Here is a 24,354-nt window from a genome sequence, read left to right on the forward strand (position 1 = left end):
TGTCATGTGTAAGGGGCATTACTGTGTGGTATTATCAGGGGTGCAAAGAGAAAGGGGTAGGGGGTACAAATTACCAAGGCCAAAGTCTGATGGGAGGCCCCCTCCCCTTAAGTGACAGCAGCAGCTGCAGCCCTTCTCCTCTGCTCAGCACACACTGCTTTGTGCTGGGTTGCAGTGTGGCCATGGAGGTGGTTAAAATACAATATTTTCTCAGGATTTTTTCTAAGGGTATAATGTGAATAATGTGAGGAATAATGTATATAAGGTAGTAGTGGTACTACAGTGTGATGTAATGTGAATAAGGGACACCATCGCATGATATAATGTGAATAAAGTTGCACTACTGTGTGGCATAATTTGAATTGGGGGTAAAATTGTGTGGCCATGCCCCTTCCCAGCAAGAACACACCCCTGTTTGGGCTGCGCACCGAATGTGTGCACTGTTTCTATTTAAAATATTGCGGGTAGGAGCACCAAAATGATGACTGCTATGATGAGGGTTGATGGTGCTGGGAAAGGGGAGCAGGGTCAGAGGCAGAACTAGTGGCGGTGCTAGGGGGCACCATCCTAAATCTTGCCTAGGGCGTCATTTAGGCTAGGGCCGGCTCTGGGCATCGCGGCGGACAGCCGGCAAAGGGCAGCGATGTATTTTAATACATCCCGCCCTAAATATGCAAATAGTGCACTTTAGCCCAGCCCTCTCCTTGTAGACCCAGTGATTGCGGGATTTGCACTACTGGGGGCAGGGCTTGATGACGTCTACATCAGGCCCCTCCCTCAGAAGTGCTGCTGACAGTCTCCTCTCTGGACTTCTCCCGGAGTGTTGACTTTAAAAGTAGGCAACCCTGCATTATCTTACCTTACTGTGTTATATAGCAGTGTTTATGCAGTTTCTGCTGTGTCAATATTTTCCTCTTGAACAGAACCCAAATCTCTGTATTACAGAGTTGACTGCAGAAAGTAGATAGCAAACCAAACAGACCTCCTGCAATCCTAACACAACACATAGCACTGCTACAACTGCACCCTGCTACAACTGCACCCTGCAGAATCACTACTGCCCCAGAGGCTGCCAGCATGCACAGACAGAATCAGAGGAAATGCTGAGAACACGGGGAAGATTAGATCTTCTTTTGCGCATGATGACACCACCAGATGAGCTGTATCTAAGTGACTGCAGACAAATGTGCCTTCCTCCATTAAGCATTAGCATGAAATTACAGAAAATTCAATATAAATGTCAAAAAATGATGTATGTTGCACTTTAAAAAAAAAAAATGATAACATTTTTCAGTTAACAAGTAATTATAGCGGTAGATCGGCTATCAGGACTGATAGCGGAATATTAGGAAATGGTCGAATCATTGTAATAGACTGAAACCTTTAACAATTTAAATACTTTGAGTAGTAATATATTTTCATGGAAACATTCTCTTTGGAAATGTCAGCTCATTGATTGAGTGCATCCCAATCTGTTTGCAAAAGATGAATTATGAAGATCTGAGTGTTATAGATGAATATGTTCAATAAGGAAAATGTCCGCCATGAAACGAGTGGTGATTTTCCTTTTTGGAGGACACAGTCAACCAGTCTGAAGCTTAGTTTGATTCCCTAGCTGATTTGATGCCCTAGCAAGATTTTGGTTGGTGCCCCCTAGCGCCTGTTCTAGTTCCACCCCTGCCCATTGCTAATTATTCATATTGCAAGTCATACAGTACTATTTTGCTCCTTATTCAGATTACAACACACAGTACTGCTCCTTATTCACACTGCACCACATAGTAGTTCCATTTACAGTATACTTGTTACACCACACTGTTTCGCACATTATATAAATAATGCCACACAGACATAGTGATCTTTATACACATTCTGAAACACAGTAATGACCCTTACACATTACACCACATTATACCACATATAAGTAATGCCCTTATGCACATAATGCTACACAGAAATTTCCTGTACACATTATGCTGCACATTAGCAAGCAGGGATTCTCTCAGTGCAAGCTTATTCTGCTGGACTCTGCAAAGGGGTATGGATCATTGGATAGACAACAACAAGGTCGACAAGAATTAGGTCGACACCACAAGGTCGACATGCCTCCATGTTGATGTGACTGAAGGTCGACATGGGGTTAGGTCGACAGGGTTATTAGGTCGACAGGGCCATTTGGTCGACATGGGGAAGGTTGACAGTCAAAAGGTCGACATGGGGTTTTTCACCTTTTTCCAAGAATTTAGACACAGTCGACATGGACACTGAAACATAGAACTGCGTCCCCTCGCATGGCTTGCCATGCTTTGGGCACAATGCCTCGCTACACTCAGCACACTATTTTATTCTCCCACCACGCCATAGTGGATGGAATGGCATGAAAAACCACCTGTTGGCTCAAAAAAAAAAGTGAAAAACCTATGTCGACCTTTTGACTGTCAACCTTCCCAATGTCGACCTAATGACCCTGGCGACCTAACCCCATGTCGATCTTCAGTCATGTTGACCTTGAGGCATGTCGATCTTGGGGTGTCGACCTAATGCTTGTAGACCTAGGGTGACATTTATTGATTGTTGGCGCATACTTTCTGAGATGCAAACTGCGTCAAAAATCGTGCATTTTGCAGCAAAATTGCACATTTTGAAGTGGCAATTTCTAGTAACGCCGGAACTCGCATCCAGATGTTTTCCCATTATAAAGTATACAAATCGCATATTTAATGAGATGCGAATTTGGGAAAGTGTGTCTATAAATCGCCACACATGCAGACCAGGTTCTGACAGGCAAATTTGACAGAACCATGCACAGATCATTGAGATCTGTCTTAAAAATGTGTAAAAGTAACATTTTTTTTTTTTTTTAAATGGCGTGGGGTCCCCCCTCCTGAGCATAATCAGCCCCAGGCTCCTTGAGCTGGACCTGGTTCCAAAAATACGGAGGACAAAAAGCGTAGGGGTCCCCCGTATTTCTGAAACCAGCCCCAGACTCTTGGACCAGTCCTGGTTCCAAAAATACGGGGGACAAAAAATCTTGGGGTCCCCCGTATTTTGAAACCAGCACCGGGCTCCAACAGCCCGCAGTGTCATGCCACAGCCTGGGGAAACATTTTACATTTTACATATGGCTATACCATTTGGCTTTTACATATGGCTATACCATGAGCACCTTGGATGGTCAGCCTTGGACAGGGTACCTGGGGGAGTGGCTGAAGCCCGGGGCTGTCACCAGGGTCCACGGGCTTTGGACAATGGCCTGATAGGGTTAAACCATTCATATATACCATTGCTTTATACAGGTGAACTACAAGTGCCAGCAGGCCTCCCAGCATGCTGGAACTTGGCAGACCACAAGTCCCAGCATGCAGGGCATTAATGGGCCCACTGGGACTTGTAGTCCACCTGTAAACATTTTTAAAATAAAACACACACACAGAGAAAAGTACAACTTTATTACACACACAAACACCTCACTTTTACACCAACATACTTACAGAACCAGGGTCCAGCGCTGCCTCCACAGCCAGCTCACCCCACACTGTCAGCGGGGTGAGCCGGCTTCCTCTGTCATTTCTAACAGCTTCTATTAGTGCTGTCTTAGCGCTATAGAGGCTATTAGCGTGGTTGGCTCGAGACGCATAGCTCAGCCCTGATTGGCTGAAAGCGTCTCCATGGATGATTTTTATCAGAGTATTTTATCATGTGTGATATTATATTATGCAGCACTGTACAAAATATTTAATCATTCGCATATGTCCTTAACCTAAAGGCTCATAAGCGTAACTCCTAACTTTCGTATATGCTGAACTAGGACTTGCACACCAAAAGGCCTGAATGGGGATGTTTTGGTGGCAGAGCCGCATGTAGTGCACCCTTTTCTCACTGTGCTAAGGCTGCGGCAGTAAAATCTATTGAAGATGGGATGTTGCTATAGGCAACCAATCAGAATCTACTTCTCATTTATTTAACACCTTCTTGAAGATAATAGATAGCATCTTAATGGTTGCCCAAAACAACATCCCATTTTCAATATAACTCAGGGTTGCCTACCCTCCCGGAATGGCCGGGAGGGTCCCGAAAATCGGGTCACCCCCCCCCCAGAAAGATGGGCAACCCTCCCGGATTCTGGGGGACCCCCGCTCCCCCCCCTGATTGCGGCTCACCCTCCCCGACCGCGGCATTTGAATTGCCGTACCTGCAGATCTCCGGGGAGGGGGCAGGGCTAACGTGTCATAATTGCGTCATTTAGCCCCGCCCCCTCCACGGAGATAGTCAAATTGAGTCACTTTCCTTCATGGCGGTGGGGCTTAATGATGTCATGTTTAAGCCCCGCCCCCCGAACTCCTGCTGAAAGTCTCCTCTCTGGGCTTCTCCCGGAGAGGAGCTTTCAAAAGTCGGCAACCCTGATATAACTCTTCTAATCTTAGTAAATAAACCCCTATGACAACCTATATGAATGTTTTTGGACCTTGCTAGAGCAGGCATGTCCACACAATGGCCCTCCAGCTGTTGTGAAACTACAATTCCCATCATGCCTTGCCATAGTTTTGCTATTAGGGAATGCTAAAACTGTGGCAAGGCAAGCTGGGATGTGTAGTTTTACAACAGCTGGAGGGCCACAGTTCGGACATGCCTGAGCTAGCGGAGACACATGTAAATATCAGGAAATCATTCAATTCTACAGAGATAGGCCCCTGACCAGAATCTGTCGTTCTGATGGCCCAAAGTGCCGTTAAATGGCAATGCTCACCACTGTGCACGAATATTTGAATCATTCCAGCTTTTTTTTGTCTTATGAAATACAAATGAGCATATGATTATATTCCTCCCGTTGCTTGGTCATGATGAATCGTCTTAGAAAAATGATGACTCATTATCATATACTGTTAAACAATGTCTCATTATTAGGACACTTAAAAAAAAAAGGAAAGCGGAAAAGGCATAAAATAAAAGGCAGACGGATCTATCTTTAAGGAAACGTCTCCTGTAGCAAGATCCCGCAACACAGCCATGAAAAATGTCCGCGCTGTATATTAATCTGACCAGTTTTACATAGCTTCTTCACACCTTCCGTTTTCCTTTTAACCCAGCCACTGGATTCAGCCTCTCACTGACTTGATTACTTTGATAACCTCAATCAAAAGGCAATTACCCAGCGAGGGCACAAGGTAATTATTCCCATCCATGGAAGATTGAAAGCACCTGAACAGACGGATGCAATTCTCCCGGCATTGACATTATGGGGAGAAAAATTACCACTTGAAATTTCAAAGTCGCTGTAAAAGAAGTTGATTTGTTTTCAGGATTCCTTCATTTCTGGCTATCAGAAAATATATGTATAATATTTAGCCTTGTCTGTTAACCTCTGGTATTGCAGCAGACATCGTGCAGGGTTACTCGGGGGTACAGCCATTGTCAGTCTATTGCTGTGAACACGCCACGAGTTGGGCTGTGACTGCAGTAAGGAACCCTATAAATATAGTATACCATAAACTGTCAGTAAAGTTGCTAATACCAGTATAGTTGTAATCATGAGGGTCATTATTATTATTTATTTATTACCAGTTATTTATATAGCGCACACATATTCCGCAGCGCTCATAGAGAATATTTGAACATTCACATTGGTCCCTGCCCCAGTGAGCTTACAATCTATATTCCCTACCACATGTACACGCACACATAGACACTCTAGGGTTAATTTTTTTTAGGAGTCAAATAACCTACCAGTATATTTTTGGAATGTGGGAGGAAAACGGAGTACCCGGAGGAAACCCACGCAAGCACGGGGAGAATATACAAACTCCGCACTGCTGGGCCATGGTGGGAATCGAACTCAAGACCTCAGTGTCATACTAACCATTACACCATCCATACTGCCCTATGACCGGGATACATACGATATCCTGGCGGTAAATATGCTGGCGGTCAAAAGACTGACCGCCGGTATTCCAATATAGAGAATCCCGACAGGGGCTTGATAGGCACCCTAATCATCTCAAAGGGGCTCTACCCCCCAAACCCTAACCCACCTTTGTAGCAGCCTAACCCTAACCCCTCTACCACCCCCGTAGCCAGTATAAGGTCACTAGGTTGACCCTATTTAGGTTACCATGCATTGGGTCAAAATGAACTTAGGTTGATGAATGAAACAGGTCCTCTAAGGTTGACAGGGTTGGAAGCTTGACACAAACATTAATGTAGGGTACACACCAGGACGACCCGCTCACGATGCACATCGTGAGCGGGTCATCAGTGTCTCGTCCGACCCACTCACGGTGACGCGGGGGGGCACGACCCGCTCACGATGTGCACTGTGAGCGGGTCCGATCCAATGGTGACCCGCACCCGGCTGTATGGTCGTCATTGAGATCCTACCTGCAGCAGGTAGGATCTCAATAACGACCGACCCGCGGGACCGCGCATCGGATCGGTATCGGTCCACACCAGGTCAGAAAAGGGCCCAATCACCACACAATCTACATCCAATTGGTCGGAATCTGATCTAGATTAAGGGGATCGGGCCCTAGTCGTCCTGGTGTGTACCCAGCATTAGTCGACTATGGAAAGGTCGACAGTCAAAAGGCAACAGCGTAGTGGGAGAATAAAATAGTGTGCCGAGGGCAGCGAGCCATGCATGGGGCACGGTACACTTTGATTTGAACAGTAAGATAGCAACCAATCAGATTATATCATGTTCTAGGATGCAATAGAGAAATGATAGGCAGGATCTGATTGGTTGCTAGGGGCAACATCACCTCTTTTCCGTTTTAGAAGCTTTAGTAAATTTACCATTAAAAAAGAAAAATAATTAGTGGGTCAATTACTACTAATAAAACACAGAGGGTGACATTTAATAGGGTGATAGATTCAGAAAGTGAGAGATCTGGTAAGAAATCTCCAGGTTTTTTTAAAGCGGCAATCATCTACATTTCAACATCAAACTGGTTTAGCAGTGTAAATGATTGCCGCTTTAAAAAAACTGGAGATTTCTTACCAAATCTCTCACTTTCTGAATCTCTCACCCCATTAAATGTCCTCCATGGTTCCAATAATCAAACCAAACTCAATTTTGATTTTTAAGATATGTTTTTCATGCATTCTAAAACATATCTTTTGTTGTTTACTTTACGATTTTAAATGTAGATTTTGTGTCACAACTACAGTACTGTATGTGCGTTTTATGCCACTACAGTACTGTACAGTATGTGCGTTTTATGTCACTTTCTTATCAAGAAGCTAACGACCTTATACCATTACATGCTTACTCGCAGGTCTATTACATAGATACTACAGAAGATTTCATCCAGATTGCAGATTGCTTTGCCAGAGGGACCAAACTTCATACTTATCTCTAAACATAATTGTAAATCATAGTTATATGATAACATCATCTAGAAGGATCATCCTTTTATACCTGGGTATCTAAGCTCCTCTCCATCATAAACTCGTTGGCATTGTTCCATTTCAGCATAGAAACGTGTTGATATAATCGGTTCATAGATTATGACTGTGCGTCTTTATCAAGGAGAAAGGCAAATGAATGTATCTGCCAAGCGGTGGAGCATGAGGTACAGGATGGTGGGGAGTAGAACAATCCCGTAGTACTGTGCTATAACAATACAGATCACCTCTGACCGGATAAGTTGAGGATAGTTTGTGAGGTACTTGTTTCCTAGCACGGCGCCCATCGCATACCGTATATAGTGGTATGCGATGGTATGCGATGCGATATTCGTGTAAATTAACAGGAATGTACAATTAAATATCGCATAGCATCGCATGCCAGCAAATGAAAAGGTGTGAAAAGGTATGAAAAGGTCAGAGGCAGGGCCGGCGCCACCACTAGGCAAATCTAGGCATTTGCCTAGGGCGCCGGCCACTGGAGGGCGGCATTTTGCCCCCCGTGCCGCGGGGGTACCTGTCCTGCGGCGCTGTGTATTTAAAGCTGGCGGCGGAGGCAGCGAGGGGTCCCTGCAATCAATAAGAAATAACGAGCGCTATCCGCCGGGCTATGCGGAAGCGCTTCTGTTGTGAAAACACTGTCTGCACGCTGATTGGCTGAGATTCAGCCAATCAGCGTGCGCCGTGCGGCCAGTGTTTTCACAACAGAAGCGCTTCCGCATAGCCCGGCGGATAGCGCTCGTTATTTCTTATTGACTGCAGGGATCCCTCGCTGCCTCCGCCGCCAGCTTTAAATACACAGCGCCGCAGGACAGGTACCCCCCCCCTCCCCCGGCACCGGGGCGCCCGCACCCCGACTCGCCTGGGGCGCTCCGGTGCCTTTCACCGGCCCTGGTCGGAGGACGTGTACCGCCGCCCCTCGCGGGCTCGCTGCGCTCGCCACGCTTCGTATTGGCATTGATAGTGGGGGTGGCGTTGACAATGGGGGTGCATTTAACATTGTAAGCACCCATCAGGGTGCTTGCACAATTAAAAATCGCATTGCATCGCATGCCGCTATATTGCATGCGATGCAATGTACAGTACTACGATCAAAATCGGGGGCGTCGTGCTAGGAAACAAGTACCGTTTGTGACTAATACCCCTTTCACACTGAACATTAAAATACCTGGTAAAGCAGTTCTACCCGGGAATTTGTTCAGTGTGAAAGGATCCACCCAGGTCTTAACTCCCGGGTCACCGAACCTGCTTTTTACCAGGGTCAGCGACCCGTGATTTGCAACCCTGAAAAAACTCTTTGACACTGAAGAAATGCCCGTGCAATTCAGCAAATTACCGGGTTGACATTTTTAACCCTGTAATACACATTTCACATTGCACCTTGAAAAAGATCATGTTTGTCATGATTGAAACGAGTTGGTGGACTCAGCTCACAGCAGACTTTTGACCTCATCAAGTAGGAGTGAAGGAGGACCAGAGGGACGTTTAAACGGGGCCCCGTTTTTATCTGTAAACATCTCGACCGCTGGACTTCCTGAACCTTTGAGATGAGTACTTAAATTGCTTTTTATTATTCACACATACCCCATTGTAATAAAGGACTTTTAAAAAATTTGATTGTAGTGGAGTTCTACATTGTTTTAAGAGAAAGGATTCGGGGGAGATAAAAGGACCTGTGATACGCCTATTTACATACCATTCGTGTAAGTACCCAGAAAGGGGGTATCCCCCGAACATACATATCAATATTACTAGTTCCCTGTTGTCATAGCCTACCACTTATGACATACTGTAACTTCCAATTGATATATAAATATCACACAAGCGCGAGACTCTGTCTCTCTTATTTGTCTTATATATCCAGCAAAGATACCCACAAAAGGACCACAATTGACATCTTTGAATTTACCAGGGAAGTAATATTTATTTATAGTGCTGTATGATTGGTGAAGGGCCACTTTGTTCTTTTCTACATTCACTTTTCAAAGGGTAGGTGTTCCCTCTTGGTCCGCATTCACCACACATTAGAGTGGCTTGCGTGGTAGGTACCCCACCGATCTTCCATTTTTTCTGACATTGCACAATTATCCTGGGTCCAAATCAGGTTGTTGCCGGGTTGACCTGTGTCTCTGCGTGATATATAAGGGCCTATTGAAAAATCCCAGGTCCAGTAACCCGGCAATTCAACCAGGGTTAAAAAAAGGGTTAATCCTAGGTTGAACCCAGGGTGCTGGGTAGTGTGGTGACGCTGCCTCCACCCCCATCCTCCGAAGTGACCCCTCCCCCGATGACATCAGAACCCCGGCTGTTGGGAACGTCACCTAGTAAATGCAGGGTCGCTCGTGGGATGGACCCGGCACTCAAAATTGCCGGGTCGCCTGTCTGAAAGTGGTATAAGTGACACCACAAGTCACTCCACCTACATAGATGCTGCTTGTGTACTGTACTGTACTGTAATGAAAAGACTGTACATTGAACCAGTGAATAAGTTTACCGTACAACGAACCAGTTTAAGGAAGCATTTAAAAAGTCAATTTTTTAAGTGAAAAGTAGATGCTGATGCTAATTAGTTGCTATGGCAATCTAAAAAAAAGTAGCTGCTTAATTAATCAAATAAGACTTCTCAGGTGCATGATGGGTTATTCAAAACAAGAAAAAGAAATAAACCCAATCACGCCAGGAAGTATCAGCATAAAAACGTGAACACTGCATGAGAAGAGAAAATTCAGTGACCTTAAGGCCCATACACATTGGGTGACCTTAAGCTGAAAGCCGGCCAGTGTGTATGGGGCAGCAATGAGCGTTGAACACTGATGTGCGCTCCCACATCATCGCCGGCCACCACCGCTCATCTGCTTGTATTAAAATATATAAATACATTTAGAGAACATATAAATAAAATGTAATAACAACAATAATCTATTGGTCCTCTAGTAGTAGTAGTAGTACGTTTATTTATAAGGCACCGCAAAGTGTCCGCAGCGCCGTACATAGCAAACAAAAAACAAATTACAAGGTAACGTACAGGGTGTGTTGAAAAATACAGTATGAATAGGGGTATAGCTGGTAGAACTAAAATCAGCATCAGTTCAGAAGTAGGTGTCAAAATTGTCGAGGAGACTGAAGATGAAGTTGAGGAAGGGAAGAACAGGATAGGAGCACAGGTGAGGTAAAGAGGTAGGGTGAGTACGTGAGGAAGGAGGACCCTACTCATAAGAGTTAACATACTAAAAATAGGTGGGTGGACGAACGAAAAACAATAGGATAAGTAGGAACGGAGGGGAACGGAGGCAGGATAGGAGGATCAAAAGAGGTTAGGAGGAGGGATAGGCTAGTCGAAAAAAGTGGGTTTTGAGGGAGCGCATGAAGGAGGTAAGGGAATCAGAAAGCCTGATGGGTGGCGGGAGGTTGTTCCAGTGAAGGGGGGCAGCGCGAGAGAAGTCTTGGACACGGGAGTGGGAGGAGGTGATTAGGTGAGAGGTCAGTCGGCGGTCAGCGATGGAGCGAAGAGGATGGGAGGGAGTGTGGATAGAGATCAGTGAAGAGAGGTAAGGAGCGGTGGAGGAGGAGAGAGCCTTGTAGGTGGTGGTGAGGAGTTTAAAGAGAACTCGGAAAGGAATGGGGAGCCAGTGAAGAGATAGACAGAGGGGGGAGGGGGAGGTAGAGCGGCGGGAGAGGAAGATGAGCCTAGCAGCAGCGTTAAGAATGGATTGGAGAGGTGCGAGGCGGGTGAGAGGTAGCCCAGAGAGAAGGATGTTGCAGTAGTCAAGGCGGGAGATGACAAGAGAATGAATGAGAATTTTGGTCGCGTCAGTGGAGTGGAATGGTCTGATGCGTGAGATGTTGCGTAGGTGAAAGCGGCAAGACTGTGAGAGAGCACGAATGTGGGGGGTGAAAGAGAGGGAGGAGTCAATGATGACACCGAGGCAGCGCGTTTGGTCGATGGAGGTGATCTCGGTTTCACCAATGCTGATGGAGATAGTGGGAGAAGAGGGGATGTTCGGGGGATGGAAGATTAGAAGTTCAGTTTTAGCCATGTTTAGTTTCAGGAAGCGTTGGGTCATCCAGGCTGAGATGGCCGTGAGGCATTCGGAGACCTTGGACAGGAGTGATGGGGATAGGTCGGGGGAGGAGAGATAGATTAGGGTATCATCAGCATAAAGGACGTAATGAAAACCATAGGAGCTAATGAGGGTGCCCAGAGAGGTGGTGTAGAGGGAGAAGAGGAGAGGTCCAAGGACTGACCCTTGGGGAACACCGACTGGCTGCGGGGTAGTAGGAGAGGAGGAGCTCGGAGTGGAGACGGAGAAGGAGCGATCGGAGAGGTATGAGGTGAACCAGGAGAAGACCGTGCCTCTTATCTTGTGTCATTTGGAGGATCTAGGGGTGATTCTGTGTGACTTCCGGGTAGCTCTCCATTGATATATTTTGAATGCACTATTATAATGTAGCACTATTATAATGTAGCAGTACAGTAAGCAATGAAATGACACAGTGCGGGAGTTATTTCCAGGTAGCATCATAGACGTGCGCACATTGAGTGTTAGGGGTGCACAGGCACACCCTAATGCTGTGCCCACCCTTATGAACACCCCCCTGCCACTAGCAATACCAGCAATACCTTTTACCAAAGACTTTTTTAGAACTCTACCCCTTTAAAATAAGCTCCAATCAACCAATGATGTGTGTTTTGCACCGTTACTTACACTACACCATTGTCACATCACTACATACAGTACCTACGTCAACCATGTATACTGTATTTTGGGCTTTATTTGCATGTACTGTTACACAGAGCAAACAGAACATGCATATGCCTTAAAGATAGCACTGGAGAGATGTATCGAAGCTTAGAGAGTGATTAAGGGCCTCATTCAGACCAGTCCAACAGGTAAACGCCACCCGCCACGTAAATCCCCTCTTTAACATGCGAGGGGATGTGTGGCCAAACTAGAGAGAAATCATTGGATGGTCACACACACCATCGAATGATTTTTCTCCTCTTCGGTAATAAAAGTTAATAAAAGACTATTATTCCGCCTGCTATTTCACATTTCCGTAACAGTCGTCGGTTTCTCGTTTGCATATGATCATTAAGGATTAATGTAAAACTATTCCTAAATCTATATCCGTGCTACAATCTCTCTCACATACAAAAAAGCTACGATAGTACAAATAAAGGCCCAACAGTATTAAAGTGCATTTATCGACGGCGGCTGCTGTCAGAAGTGTCAGCATTTTAAACGATGAAAAGCAATAAATGAGATTGCAATATAATTCCATCACCAATTAATATCTCTGCTCTCCTGGTCCCATTTTTACTTCTGATGCATGAAATAGCTTTTAAGACAACAGTATAGTGATCAGGACTTACCCTCTCAAATTTCTCCGGAGCAATCGGACGCCTGCAGCCAATTGTATATCCACGTTTGAGAAATCGTTTTATATCCAATCTACAAGATAAAACACAAAAATGTGCAAGATTAGAAGCCCGACTTGGTGATCACTGAACATTCGCCTTCAGAAAGCAAACATTCACGTCTCCGTCACCTCCGTCAGTCCCTTTGTACTAACACCTCATAGAATTTACACGTTCACCACAGAATCAAATAAAACACATAAATCAGCACAAAACGTGTTATACAGTATGTCTACAGTATTCAGCATTAACCCCCTTTACATAAAAACATTTAAAAAATCAATCTATAAAAAGCTGATTGGCTGGCTGATCTCTGGCCCTTAGGAACATGTTCAGCAACCCAACCACTGAGTAGAAGACCACGTAAACACATGAGAGGGGACAATGACTGTGCGTGTGCAATTTGGCAATGTATGTATGTGAGATGGATTGAAATGATCTCTATTGCAATCAATGCACTTCTCTCTCTCTCTCTGCACCCCCATCTCTACTGTACATGTGCAGTGTGCTGACCGCGCAATTTCTATGAAGTGTAGCCCACAGGCTACAGCAGATAATGGGCAGGATGCACTAAGATCCATAGCCCCAGTCCGCTACACGTCGCTGGCTACCGCATAGATAATTATCGCATATGCACTAACATATGTGATAATTATTGGAAAGGACAGCTTTGTGTTAAGAGCTTTCCTTTGCAATGCACCAGCGATGTGCAGCGGGTCCTGGTGGCTCCACATTGGCTCCCCCTTCCTCTCTTACCTGGCTGCTGCTGCGGGGCAGGCTCTCCTCCTCCCTGTACCCGGAAGATGATGTACAGTACAGGGAGGAGGAGGTCACAGGTCCTGCTGCCCAGACACAGGTAATGGGGGGTCGGCGGGAATACGTGGGGGTTTGGTACGGTACGGCGATGGGTCGTGTTAAGAAGCCCGTAGGGGGGGTATCCTTAATATGTGTGCTCTATTTAAGGTAACCCCCCCCCCCGCCTTAACATAGGGAGGGACCTGACAGCCAGGGTGGCCTTGCTCTGTGCTAGGCGGCTGGCATGCTACTAACCCATCTTTAGTCTTAGTAAGATTTAAAAGTTCAGCAAACAAGATACAAAGAGAATTATAGTATTCCAAGGACAGGACAGAACAACATCTTGTATGAAGGGCTTATGTACATTAAGCCAGCAGCAATGTGTCCTAAAGATAATACACAATGCACAATACACTTTCTGTACATTTTGAAACAGTGTCTGTTACATACTGTACAGCAGCCCACTGGGAACACCAATGTTCTTGTTGTCATTCCATGCTATACCTTCTCCTTCAACAGTAGCGCACGCAGGGGGGGGGGGGGGGGGGGGGGGGGGGGGTCTGAGTACCCAGAAACCCCCCCAGGAGTCTAAGGGCCTGACTTCAAAGCAGTGGTCCCCATCCAAGCCTGTTAATTGCTCTTCCCAGTCATATATTTCAGGTTCTGTCTGACTTAGAGTTTTTCTGAGGATATATTCCTAAACCTGGGACTCTCCCCCTTTGATAGACACTAGTAGCTTGTCTCTACTTTTCCCAGAACCAGAGATATCAGCCTTCCAGCAGCTGGTTACTGCTCCAGCTCCACACACCTGGTATGTAGTTTTATATACTCATTGGCAGATTGCTCTGCCTCCTGAACTCTGATCCCCTAGTCCCCAGTACCATTTGGTAGGTGGGATTCTCTAGTTTTTAATTCCTTTAAAATCTAAGAAATATATTTCCGGGAACTGGAGATATCTGCAGTCAAGTAAGCTGTCCTCCCACCAGAAAATTATGAATAATAAGCCCACTCCACTATACACCCCTCCTCTGCTTATTAAACATCCTCTACCACATTGGAAGTTATGTATCAGGGCCCCTTCATTCAGCCCAATGCCCCCTTCTCCCACCCCATCTCCCACCATCTGTGCAGTAAAGGGGTAATTAGTGGAAATTACTGATCCAGGCCCTACATGCAGAGTGGTTGATATAATACCCCCTACCACCCACGGGGCATCAAAGCTTCCCCCACCCCTACCACTGGAGGATCGGTAGGGGCCCCAATACATTGCTATGCCCAGGGGTCTACACTGCTGTTGATCCCCCTGTATATATATATATGTGTGTGTGTGTGTGTATATGTATACTTTTTATATTACTTATTATTATTATTATTATTTATATACATTTGGTCTATCTATAATACTTTAACTGACCCGGCATATACTGGGTCACCTAAGTATCCATCTCCATGCTTTGCTCCGCCCCTCTGGAAACCCCCTTCTGAAAATCCTGCGTTTGCTCCTGTTCAATGTATGTTTGCAAAATCCTCAACCCCCACCTCTCTCAGCCCCATAACATTTTAATACCCCATTCACACCAGAAAATGCATGGACTCACCCGGAATTACGGTCCTGATATCATGCCGGGGCATTCTCGAGTTGGCCCCTTTCACAGCACCCTAGATTCCCTGGTCGACCCAGGTCTTGTGCTGGTGTGAATGGGTCCCGGGACAAAAATCCAGGGACTTTGTCTAGGCATTTCAACCCTACTCAGAGTTGAAATGCCTAGAACAAAGTCACACCTAAAAATGCCTTCATCCAAATATAGAAAATACAATTTGACAATATTGTCTGGAGAGAAAAGGCGCTAACCAACCAGCTTCTAACTCTCATTGAAAAATGACAGTTTGGGGCTGATTGTATAGCGCTAGATCTTTCTCCACTGTATGTATTTCCATGCTTTTCATATATTAGACAATAAGTATTACTTTATATTCTGCGTAATGCCAGCCATACACTAGACCAACTTTTATGAGGTTGAGATCTTGCTAATTTTTTATTTAATACTTTGAAAGCAGCCATGGTCCAATCATCCAAAGCATATTAAAAATGCATCAAATCTTCAGGCGTTTGTATGTGTCATTCATGTGCTTTACAAGCGTTCACCTGGACACCACTCATTACAGGAGATTGGCAGGACTCCATTTAGCGTCATTAAATGCAGGTCCACTGATCAGAAGGAAAATAAATAGACGGCACATTAAATTGGCACGTGCACTTTTAATGCATATTCCCTACATCTTTGATGAGCTGTCATCAGTTCACTGAATTTCAAGAAGTCATGCACATCAGGGAAATGCTCAAGCACTGACATAAAGACCTGAGAATGGACACAGTAGGCGCCGGCACATTAATGTGTCGTGTTGAGAAGACATAGAATGACAATCACGTGTAAAGGTGGCCATACACGCGCAGATTTATCTGCAGATCTGTCTGGTTGGAACAAAAACAGGGTTATGGATGAGAGCAAATGACAGTTGACCATTTGCTTGGAAATGCTGGAAAACTGACAAACTGTCACTCATCCATAACCATGTTTTTGTTCCAACCAGCCAGATCTGCAGATAAATCTTACTAGTGTATGGGCACCTTTAGACATTTTCACTAACTTAACTGAATATATTATAGATAACTAGGTAAAAAAGCTCATCAACATGACAGCTTCTGGAAAGTACTTTCACTTTGAGCTGTGACAGTTTTTAGTTTCACTTTGGGCAGTGACCGTTTTTAACCCACAAACTGTTTACTTCATCCCCAGTTCCTATCTGCTCCTACCTCCAATCTCTGTCTTCACAGCTCCCTCTCTCCATATCCAGTAAGTTTGAAACAGACCAGTGTCACTGCAAAAATTGCTTTCACTTTCTAGTATGACATCTTTTAGTACATGAATGAGTAATTTGGTCCGTTGAGTGTGGCCTCTTGTGGTCAGTGAAGGTACTTCATCTCATAGAGGTGAGAATCAGTGAGCCTTTAGATATATAGATAGATAGATAGATAGATAGATAGATAGATAGATAGATAGATAGATATCCTGAGTCCCAGCAAATCATTTTCTATGAACAACCCCACTGAGAAAACCCTTGCAAGTCTGAATATGGCTAACATGGCTGAATACAAAAGAATACATAAAATAGTAACTGCACAAAATATTTGAGATCAAACATAATACTGGACGTGGTCATGTGATACGGGGATGTAGGAACATAGCAATATGGACGTAACCAGGCCAAGCCCATTTCAGGCCCCCCTTTACCTCCCTTATCTTATAAGCACCGCCCTGCATATCAAAGCCAAGTCTGTACAGCATGGTATTAGGGATGTGGTATCAAAAGCTCAGCTGTCTCTACGTCGACCCTAAAAGGCCGACATGCACATGGTTGACACGAATACAACGTCAACACAAGCTTAAGGACGATGTGGAGATGGTCAGTACATGACAGGCCAACCATTTGTCTATGCCAACCTCTTGACCACCTCAACCATATGCATGTTGATGGTATGGTGTCGTCTTATTGACTCAACGTTGCTACTGTTGACCTGTCATCCGTCTTCCCCGATTAGTGTTGTTTAAAAGTACAGAACTTTGGGTTCCGCCAAACATGTGCCAGAACAGCAGGACAGTCCTTCAGAATAGAGATTTCCCCTCTTAATGAATAATGAAAAAAGAAGAGAGTATTTCTAAAGCATACAAGGCAGCATCTCACAGTACATAGGCTACAGGGGAGTTGTATCGTCTGAAGCTTGGGTGGGAGATAAAGGCAGAAATGTAGGCTTATCGTGCCGCTATAGTACTTCCTGCTTTGCTTCTTATACAGGCACAGCAAGAAGCAACATACTCCCCCTTCCGGTGATTCCTGCGAGACCCACAGTGCATCCGCCTAGTGCTGAGTCTTACCTCTGAGCCGGCCCCGCTGCTTAGGTGGATTAGGTAACAAACATTGCGAAATATCTTGCACAGCCCAGAACACCCCAGAATCGGTCACAGTTATGTACCGATACCGTCAGATGATCCTGACAATAGGTGGCAAAATTGATAAGCCACTTAACATTTTTTAATTATTTCCATCGCCTTGAAAATCGTTTCGTTTTCAAATAAAAACACTATCTAGCTGCATATATAAAGAGGTTCAATGTGAGTGTCGACTGGGCTCGTTGGGTGCACCGCCGCCTGCCCCGTTGCCCGCGCTCTGGCTGCAGGGTGAATGGAACGGTATCCTGCCACCAGTTGCGCCACCACAGCATCCTCATACATACAGCATCCCCTGCGTGTCCCGTCACACTTTAAGTAGATGGGGTCAGCATAAGGCACCAGGAGCGGTCTTCTTACTGTGCTAGATAAATGACAGAAGCTGATTCATTGCTTTGGACAATCGCTATCTCTCCCCAAAGCTGTGGTATGGCATAACCCTTTGACAGACACGATTCTGACGGATGTTTCTCCGACATCAGAATTCTGACTGTCAGGAGCCCAACGGGGAGGGAGGCATTTGCCACCTACTTTATTCGGGATGCAGGTAAAATCCCGGCGGTCGGGATCCCGGCGTTCAGAATCCCGACGCCGGAATCCCGACCGCCGAAATCCCGACACATTCTCCCTCCGTGGGTGTCCACGACACCCCTGGAGGGAGAATAAATTAGTGTGCCGAGCGCAGCTAGGCACCGGGCCCGCTGCGTGGCGAGCGCAGCGAGCCCGCAAGGGGGGGCGATCCACGTCCACCCCTTGTCGGCATTTCGGCTGTCGGGATTCCGGCGTCGGGATTCTGAACACCGGGATCCCGACCGCCGGGATTCAGTACTGAATCCCTTTATTCTCCCTCTATGGGGGTCGTGGACCCCCATGAGGGAAAATAACCCATTTAAATTGGGATTCTGACAGTCGTGATTCTGATGTAGGAAAACCACAGATGAAATCCCAACTATTGGTGAGTCATCCGATACCCCCAAGGCTGGTGCACCTCCCCATCTAATGCTTTCAAGTAACCAGACTTCCACTGACAAATACAGATCTACTGTTCTTGGAAATTAATCTACTGTAACGTTTTAATGAGCTTGCCAGAGAGAATCGGCTCGGTCTGTACTTAATTTTATTTTATTTTATTTAAACTGGTTATCATAACTGTATTCAGTCTTATTATCTCGCCCATCCTTTATGTTGATGTCATTGCAGACATGTTCACTAAACAGAATTCAGCGAGAAGGCCGCCTGCCGCGTGGAGATGCGCTGGTCACCCCGTGGTGCCTTTTAATTCTGTGCAGCAAACAGCATTGCTCCTGTCATGATCAGAGATAGGCACAGAATGGAATTGATATAGACATAATCTGTAACTTCTTTTAATTATTTTAGCTACATAGGACCCCTGTGAATTTTAAGACTTCAAAACAATCATTACTGATTATGAAAAGCCATTGTCTTATTTCCCGTCTTTTAGAATATAATGAAAAAATTAATTCCGGAATGTCATACTTATAATGCGTATACAATTCTCTTTTTTTAACTTATGGTAATAAAAAAAGGTTTAAACAAAGTGTTATGTGTACTGTATCTGTTCTTTAATGTAGTGGGTTTATAAAAAATAAAAAATAATTGGGGCAAAGCAACCCTATTTAATGGTCTGTGACTTCCTTCTTCGCCGCATTTTCATACGCACAGCACAATGCTGCCAGAGTCCAATAACACATTGCTTATCTCCTGACATACTCTGTGCTGCTGGCCATAATGCTCTTACGGTATATTATAAAGGGCTGCAGAATTTGTGGGGCCCTGGATGGATAAGAGAGTCGGGACCCTGTGGCTACTTCATTGGGCTTCCAGCCAGCGCCAATTTAAAAATGCAGCCAGCGTTTATTCCATAACTGTCTGCCTGTGCACCAGCTTTAATGAGCTAGCGGCCTGGCGCCAATCCAGGGACATGCCCCCTTGCTTATACAGTATATATATATATATATATATATATATATATATATGTACACACACATATATACATACACTATGGATCGCTAAAGTTTGGGGTCACCTAGACAATTTTGTGTTTTACATGAAAACTAACTTTTATTTTTCAAATGAGTTTCAAAATGAATAGAACATATAGTCAAGACATTGGCAAGGTTAGATATAATGATCTTTATTTGCAATACAAAGCATCTTTTGCCGCATTTACAGCATTGCAGACCTTTTGCATTCTAGCTGTTCATTTGTTGAGGTAGTCTGAAGAAATTTCACCCCAAGCTTCCTGAAACACCTCCCACAAGTTGGATTGGCTTGATGGGGACTTCTTGCGTACCATATGGTCAAGATGCTCTCACAACAGCTTAATTGGGTTGAGATCTGATGACTGTGCTAGCCACTCCAATACAGACAGAAAACCAGCTGCCTGCTTCTTCCCTAAATAGTTCTTGTATAATTTGGAGGTGTGCTTTGGGTCATTGTCCTGTTGGAGGAGGCTCCTATAAAACAGTGTCCATGGTGTATGGCAGAGGGCCCTATGACAAAGTCCCAAGCGACAAAACGCATAGGGACATGGCCTAGCATTATACAATGGAAGGAAATGGAGATGGGAAAGTGTAACCGCTCCAACTTGCAGAGGGTTGTTCTGCACTGCACTAACACGTTGTCATTCTTGCGGTGGTTATATGCAGTGTTCCCTCTAAGCTGTGCGCGTGTGCGCGCGCACACAACTCGACGAGCATGCGCACAGACTTTGCAACAGAGCGCACAAAGCAGCAGTGGTCCCTTTTTGCAGTTGTGGACTCAATTAATGTGTGTTTCACCCAATAACTACATTGTGTGCTGTGTTTTGAATGTTTAAATCTTTAATATAATTTTGAAGTAAAGTTAACAAATGCTGAACGCATTTTCCAGTGGCGCACAAACATTTAAATTTCCTTCCAAATTTGCACAGCCAAAATCTTTTGCCGCACACAGCCTTCTTAAAATTAGAGGGAACATTGGTTATATGGTACGTGATCTTTCACCACCTATATCGTGGAAACGTTTTATAAATAAACATTTTACTCATAAATGCACTAAGTAGTGCTCCTTTTAGCTGTTCCAGAATACTGTATATATGTATATATATATATATATATATATATATATATATATATATATATATATATATATATATATATATATATATATATATATATATAGCTCCAGTCTGTGGCTTTCTTCTGCTTCCTTTCCCCATCTCACATCATGCAACCCTATCGTCACCAACACAGCTAGTCTCCTGATATACTCTGTGCTGCTGTGGGCCCTTGTACCTCCTCCTCCTCCCCCCACTATAATATGAGGATAATAATATGCAGTGTATATTATTCCCCTGAGAATAAAATCTTATTGCACTCATCTAAAGTTACAATTTGATGTGAGATTCATAGCAACTTGCACACTTTAGGTAACCAGTTCAGATGCTTATTTTATTATTATTTTCCCTGACGTCATGCAAAATCGTCCGAATGCTCAGCATTACGATATATCGTTCATCTCCATAGATATCGCCATTGTATTCAAACCTGAATCCATCCCTGTTCTACCTAATGACAATGCACCAGTCAGTTCTCCACAAATGTAATTTTCTCATTCAGATCACTGACATAGAAACTCACGGGACCCAGAAAGTCTTTGACCTTTGGACTAAAGATCCATTTATAGCTCATGTGTGCGCTATATTGATTTAAAGCAGAATGTTTAATTTCACGATGCAGTTTGCTAAGCCAGTACCTTTTTTTATAAAATGTACAAGTAAATTAGTCATGTGAACCTCTACTAATTAAGGTTACAGATAAATCCCTTGAGTGCAAACTATCTTCTTGCTGGGAAATCAATAGAACAGAAGCCTGGCTAGCAGAGAAAACAAGAAATTCAATTAGAATCATCTGGTTGATATAATACAAATCTTTTGCAGAAGTTAAATGCGACTGGAGTTCTAATACCTTAATACAAGTTTCTGTAATAATATACCACATATACCACATTACATATTGGTACTAACACAGGCAATAACAAAAAAAGATTAGAAAACAGTTTGGTTGCTATAGAGGGGTGCCCCCGTAAATTTGGCAGGAGCATTCTATAACTACTTTGTGCTGCGGAGTCAGCCTGACAAGATAGGGATAACAATTAAACAGGCAAATGAAGCAGCTACAGTATGAAAAGTGGGGATGCTTTTTTCCGTTACGTGCCGCCTCTGGTGGCTCTGTGCTACTGCAGCCTGACTTCTGTATGTGCAGTCTCACCTGTCATAATTAGGCCATTAGCACTCTGCCTGTGTGTTTGGCTGTCCAGCTGCAGTGATTAGGGGGTTTGTCCTTTCTGGTTGTTTTCATTGGGAGTTGCTCCCTATATTACCCAGCCTGCCCTAAGCTATGTGCTGGATATACTGCTAGTTTCCAGTGCTATTGCTGGTCATGCCTGATTACTCCTGTATTCCCTGAATAATCTGTTTCTTTGCAAGTACATGTTATTGTGCATATCCTGACAAACACAGTGGTCCGGTGCCAGTCACACACAGTAGTGTATTCTTGTTCCTTGTTTGTCTTGTCTATCTGGTCCTTCCTTTATGTCCAAGCCTTACTCCAATTCTGTACTTGCCTTGCCCAGCCTCCTGGAGCAGCCTTGTCCCCTAGTAAGTCCAACCTAATCCACTGGGGAAAAGTGACTGTTAGAGGTGACCTTTTAGCATGCAGGAGGCTTTAAAGACTTCTGGGCAAGAGCAATAGCATGACCTATTAACACTTGGTGACATCATAACCGTCCCCATCTTTAGAAACATTGCATGTGTCTATGCTCATGCGTATAGATACATGAAATGGGATGTGTATGGGCAGAGGTGTTTAAGAGATGAGGGGGCCCTTGTGCAGGACTGGACTGTACTGACACAGTACACAAGTTCAGTAGAGTCTGAGTACTAGAGGGCTCAGACTCTACTGCGCATGTGCAGAACTCTGAAAAAATGGCTGAAAAAAGGTTCATGCACCTCTTGAAAAGTGGTCTCCCTTCATACTGCTCATGTGCATGTAACGAATGTTATGTAACTGACATGTAGGATCTAATGCTTGCAGGGTCAGTGCTAGGCACCGAAGCGCCAGAGGTGCCCTCCTGCTCCACAGGGAGGTGGCGGGAGATGGGGGGTGCAGGCGGCAGGAGAATAACTCCACGGGGGGGGGGGGGGAGTAGTGTGATGCGTCTCGCTTCACAGGGGGGGCTCTCCATGGGGTGGCAGTAGCGGCGGCAGGAGATGTGTTGCTCCATGGGGGGGGGAGAGCAGAGACGGAGACTGTGGAAGCTCACCTTCACCTTCATCCGGGGGCTGCTCCCAAGTGGCCGCCCTCCAGTGGCCGGCGCCCTAGGCAAATGCCTAAGGCTGCCTAGTGGTGGCGCCTGCCCTGAATGCTTGTGGTGTGTGAAGGACATTTTCGCTTTAGGCTGCCCAGCTGGCACTGTAGTACAATGTACATAAAGTAATGGTTCCATCAGTAGGTTACATTGGCACAGCCATCTGGCAGTCACCTTAGGAACTTTACCCCCCCCCCCCCCTCCACAGTACATCAGGACGGGTGATAGCTAACAAACATGGAATAACATAGGCCTTCATTTTATTTCTCGTCTGTAACCTGCAAGGTGCCCCCCCCCCCCCAGTCCTGGCACCATACGCTGTAGCCTAAGCAGCCTATTGGTTGATCAGGCACTGGTCACATGATCAGCACATGCACATAATCTTATCTTGCTGTGAATCTTCTATACTGTAGGTGTAGGTCTCCTTGGTTGCAGGTTGTTCTATACTTTACCAGGCCGCTGTCGGATGGGAGATATTCATTAAAGGTGGATTGCTGCTTATTCGCTTATGCCTTATCAGTCCAATTAAAAATAAACTATAGTTTTTCTAACGGCAGTAATTTAAGAATATCATTTTAAAATCAGAAGTTCACAGTAATTGAATCTTCCTTAGTGTATTAAAAGCTGGCAAACATTAACAATAATTGTCCATGTTACTCGGGAAGAAGACAATGACAAGGTATCACCTTATTGCTTATTCTTCGCCATATCGCTGATCCAGGCTCAGGGTTGAGCAATGTGCAATATTTTCTTCAGGCTTTCACTAATGAGAATTCATCACAATTTGAAATGTGCCACTTATAATTCTAATGTGCTATAATCAAGTCGCATCCATCATATGTAAAGTATAAAAAAAAAAATCGGTGGGCACACCCATATAAACTCTGGGAGGGCCCAGCAAAACGCAGGCTTTCTTTTGCCTGCACAGGGCAGGTGCATGATGTTGGCGCTAGGAAAGCCAATCCCAGTAAATTTTTTCAATACCTAGATTCAGGATTGAAAAAATGAACAATCCCGAGATTCCTGCTCCCGGCGATGTTGCCGGGAGCAGGGTGGGTGGGCTGTTTTCCAGGAGCCGGGCTGGAGTCAGGACGCGGCAGGAAGGGTGGGCGGGCAGCGCACCAGGATCAAGGTGAGCTGTGTGGTCTGCACAGCATGACCTGTGACCTTATCATGCGGCACTGTCCGGGACGGGAGAAGCCGGACAGAAACTGAGCTCAGACGCTGCCCGGCATTAGACTGCGCATTTACAGTCTAATCCCGAAATCCCAGAACTTTGTAGGCCAAATCCCGGGAACCTGTCGATCTCGATCCCAGGAATTGCCACCCTAGTTGGCACATGCCCGATTTTGCTTCAAACCT

The 24,354-nt window shown here is 45.0% G+C and overlaps 1 protein-coding gene across 1 annotated transcript in view; it reads right to left on the minus strand.

The window, feature by feature from the left end:
• The window catches only part of CNTN5 (contactin 5), a 1,198,205-nt gene that overhangs the window by 739,890 nt on the left and 433,961 nt on the right, over positions 1–24,354 (minus strand). The window contains exon 3 of the mRNA XM_083170083.1: positions 12,776–12,854. The gene's annotated coding sequence lies outside the window, so the exon portion shown is untranslated. The remainder of the gene's footprint in view (positions 1–12,775; positions 12,855–24,354) is intronic.

The sequence above is a fragment of the Crinia signifera genome, chromosome 2 (assembly GCF_055691185.1).
Source record: "Crinia signifera chromosome 2, ASM5569118v1, whole genome shotgun sequence".
Classification (NCBI taxonomy): Eukaryota; Metazoa; Chordata; class Amphibia; order Anura; family Myobatrachidae; genus Crinia; species Crinia signifera.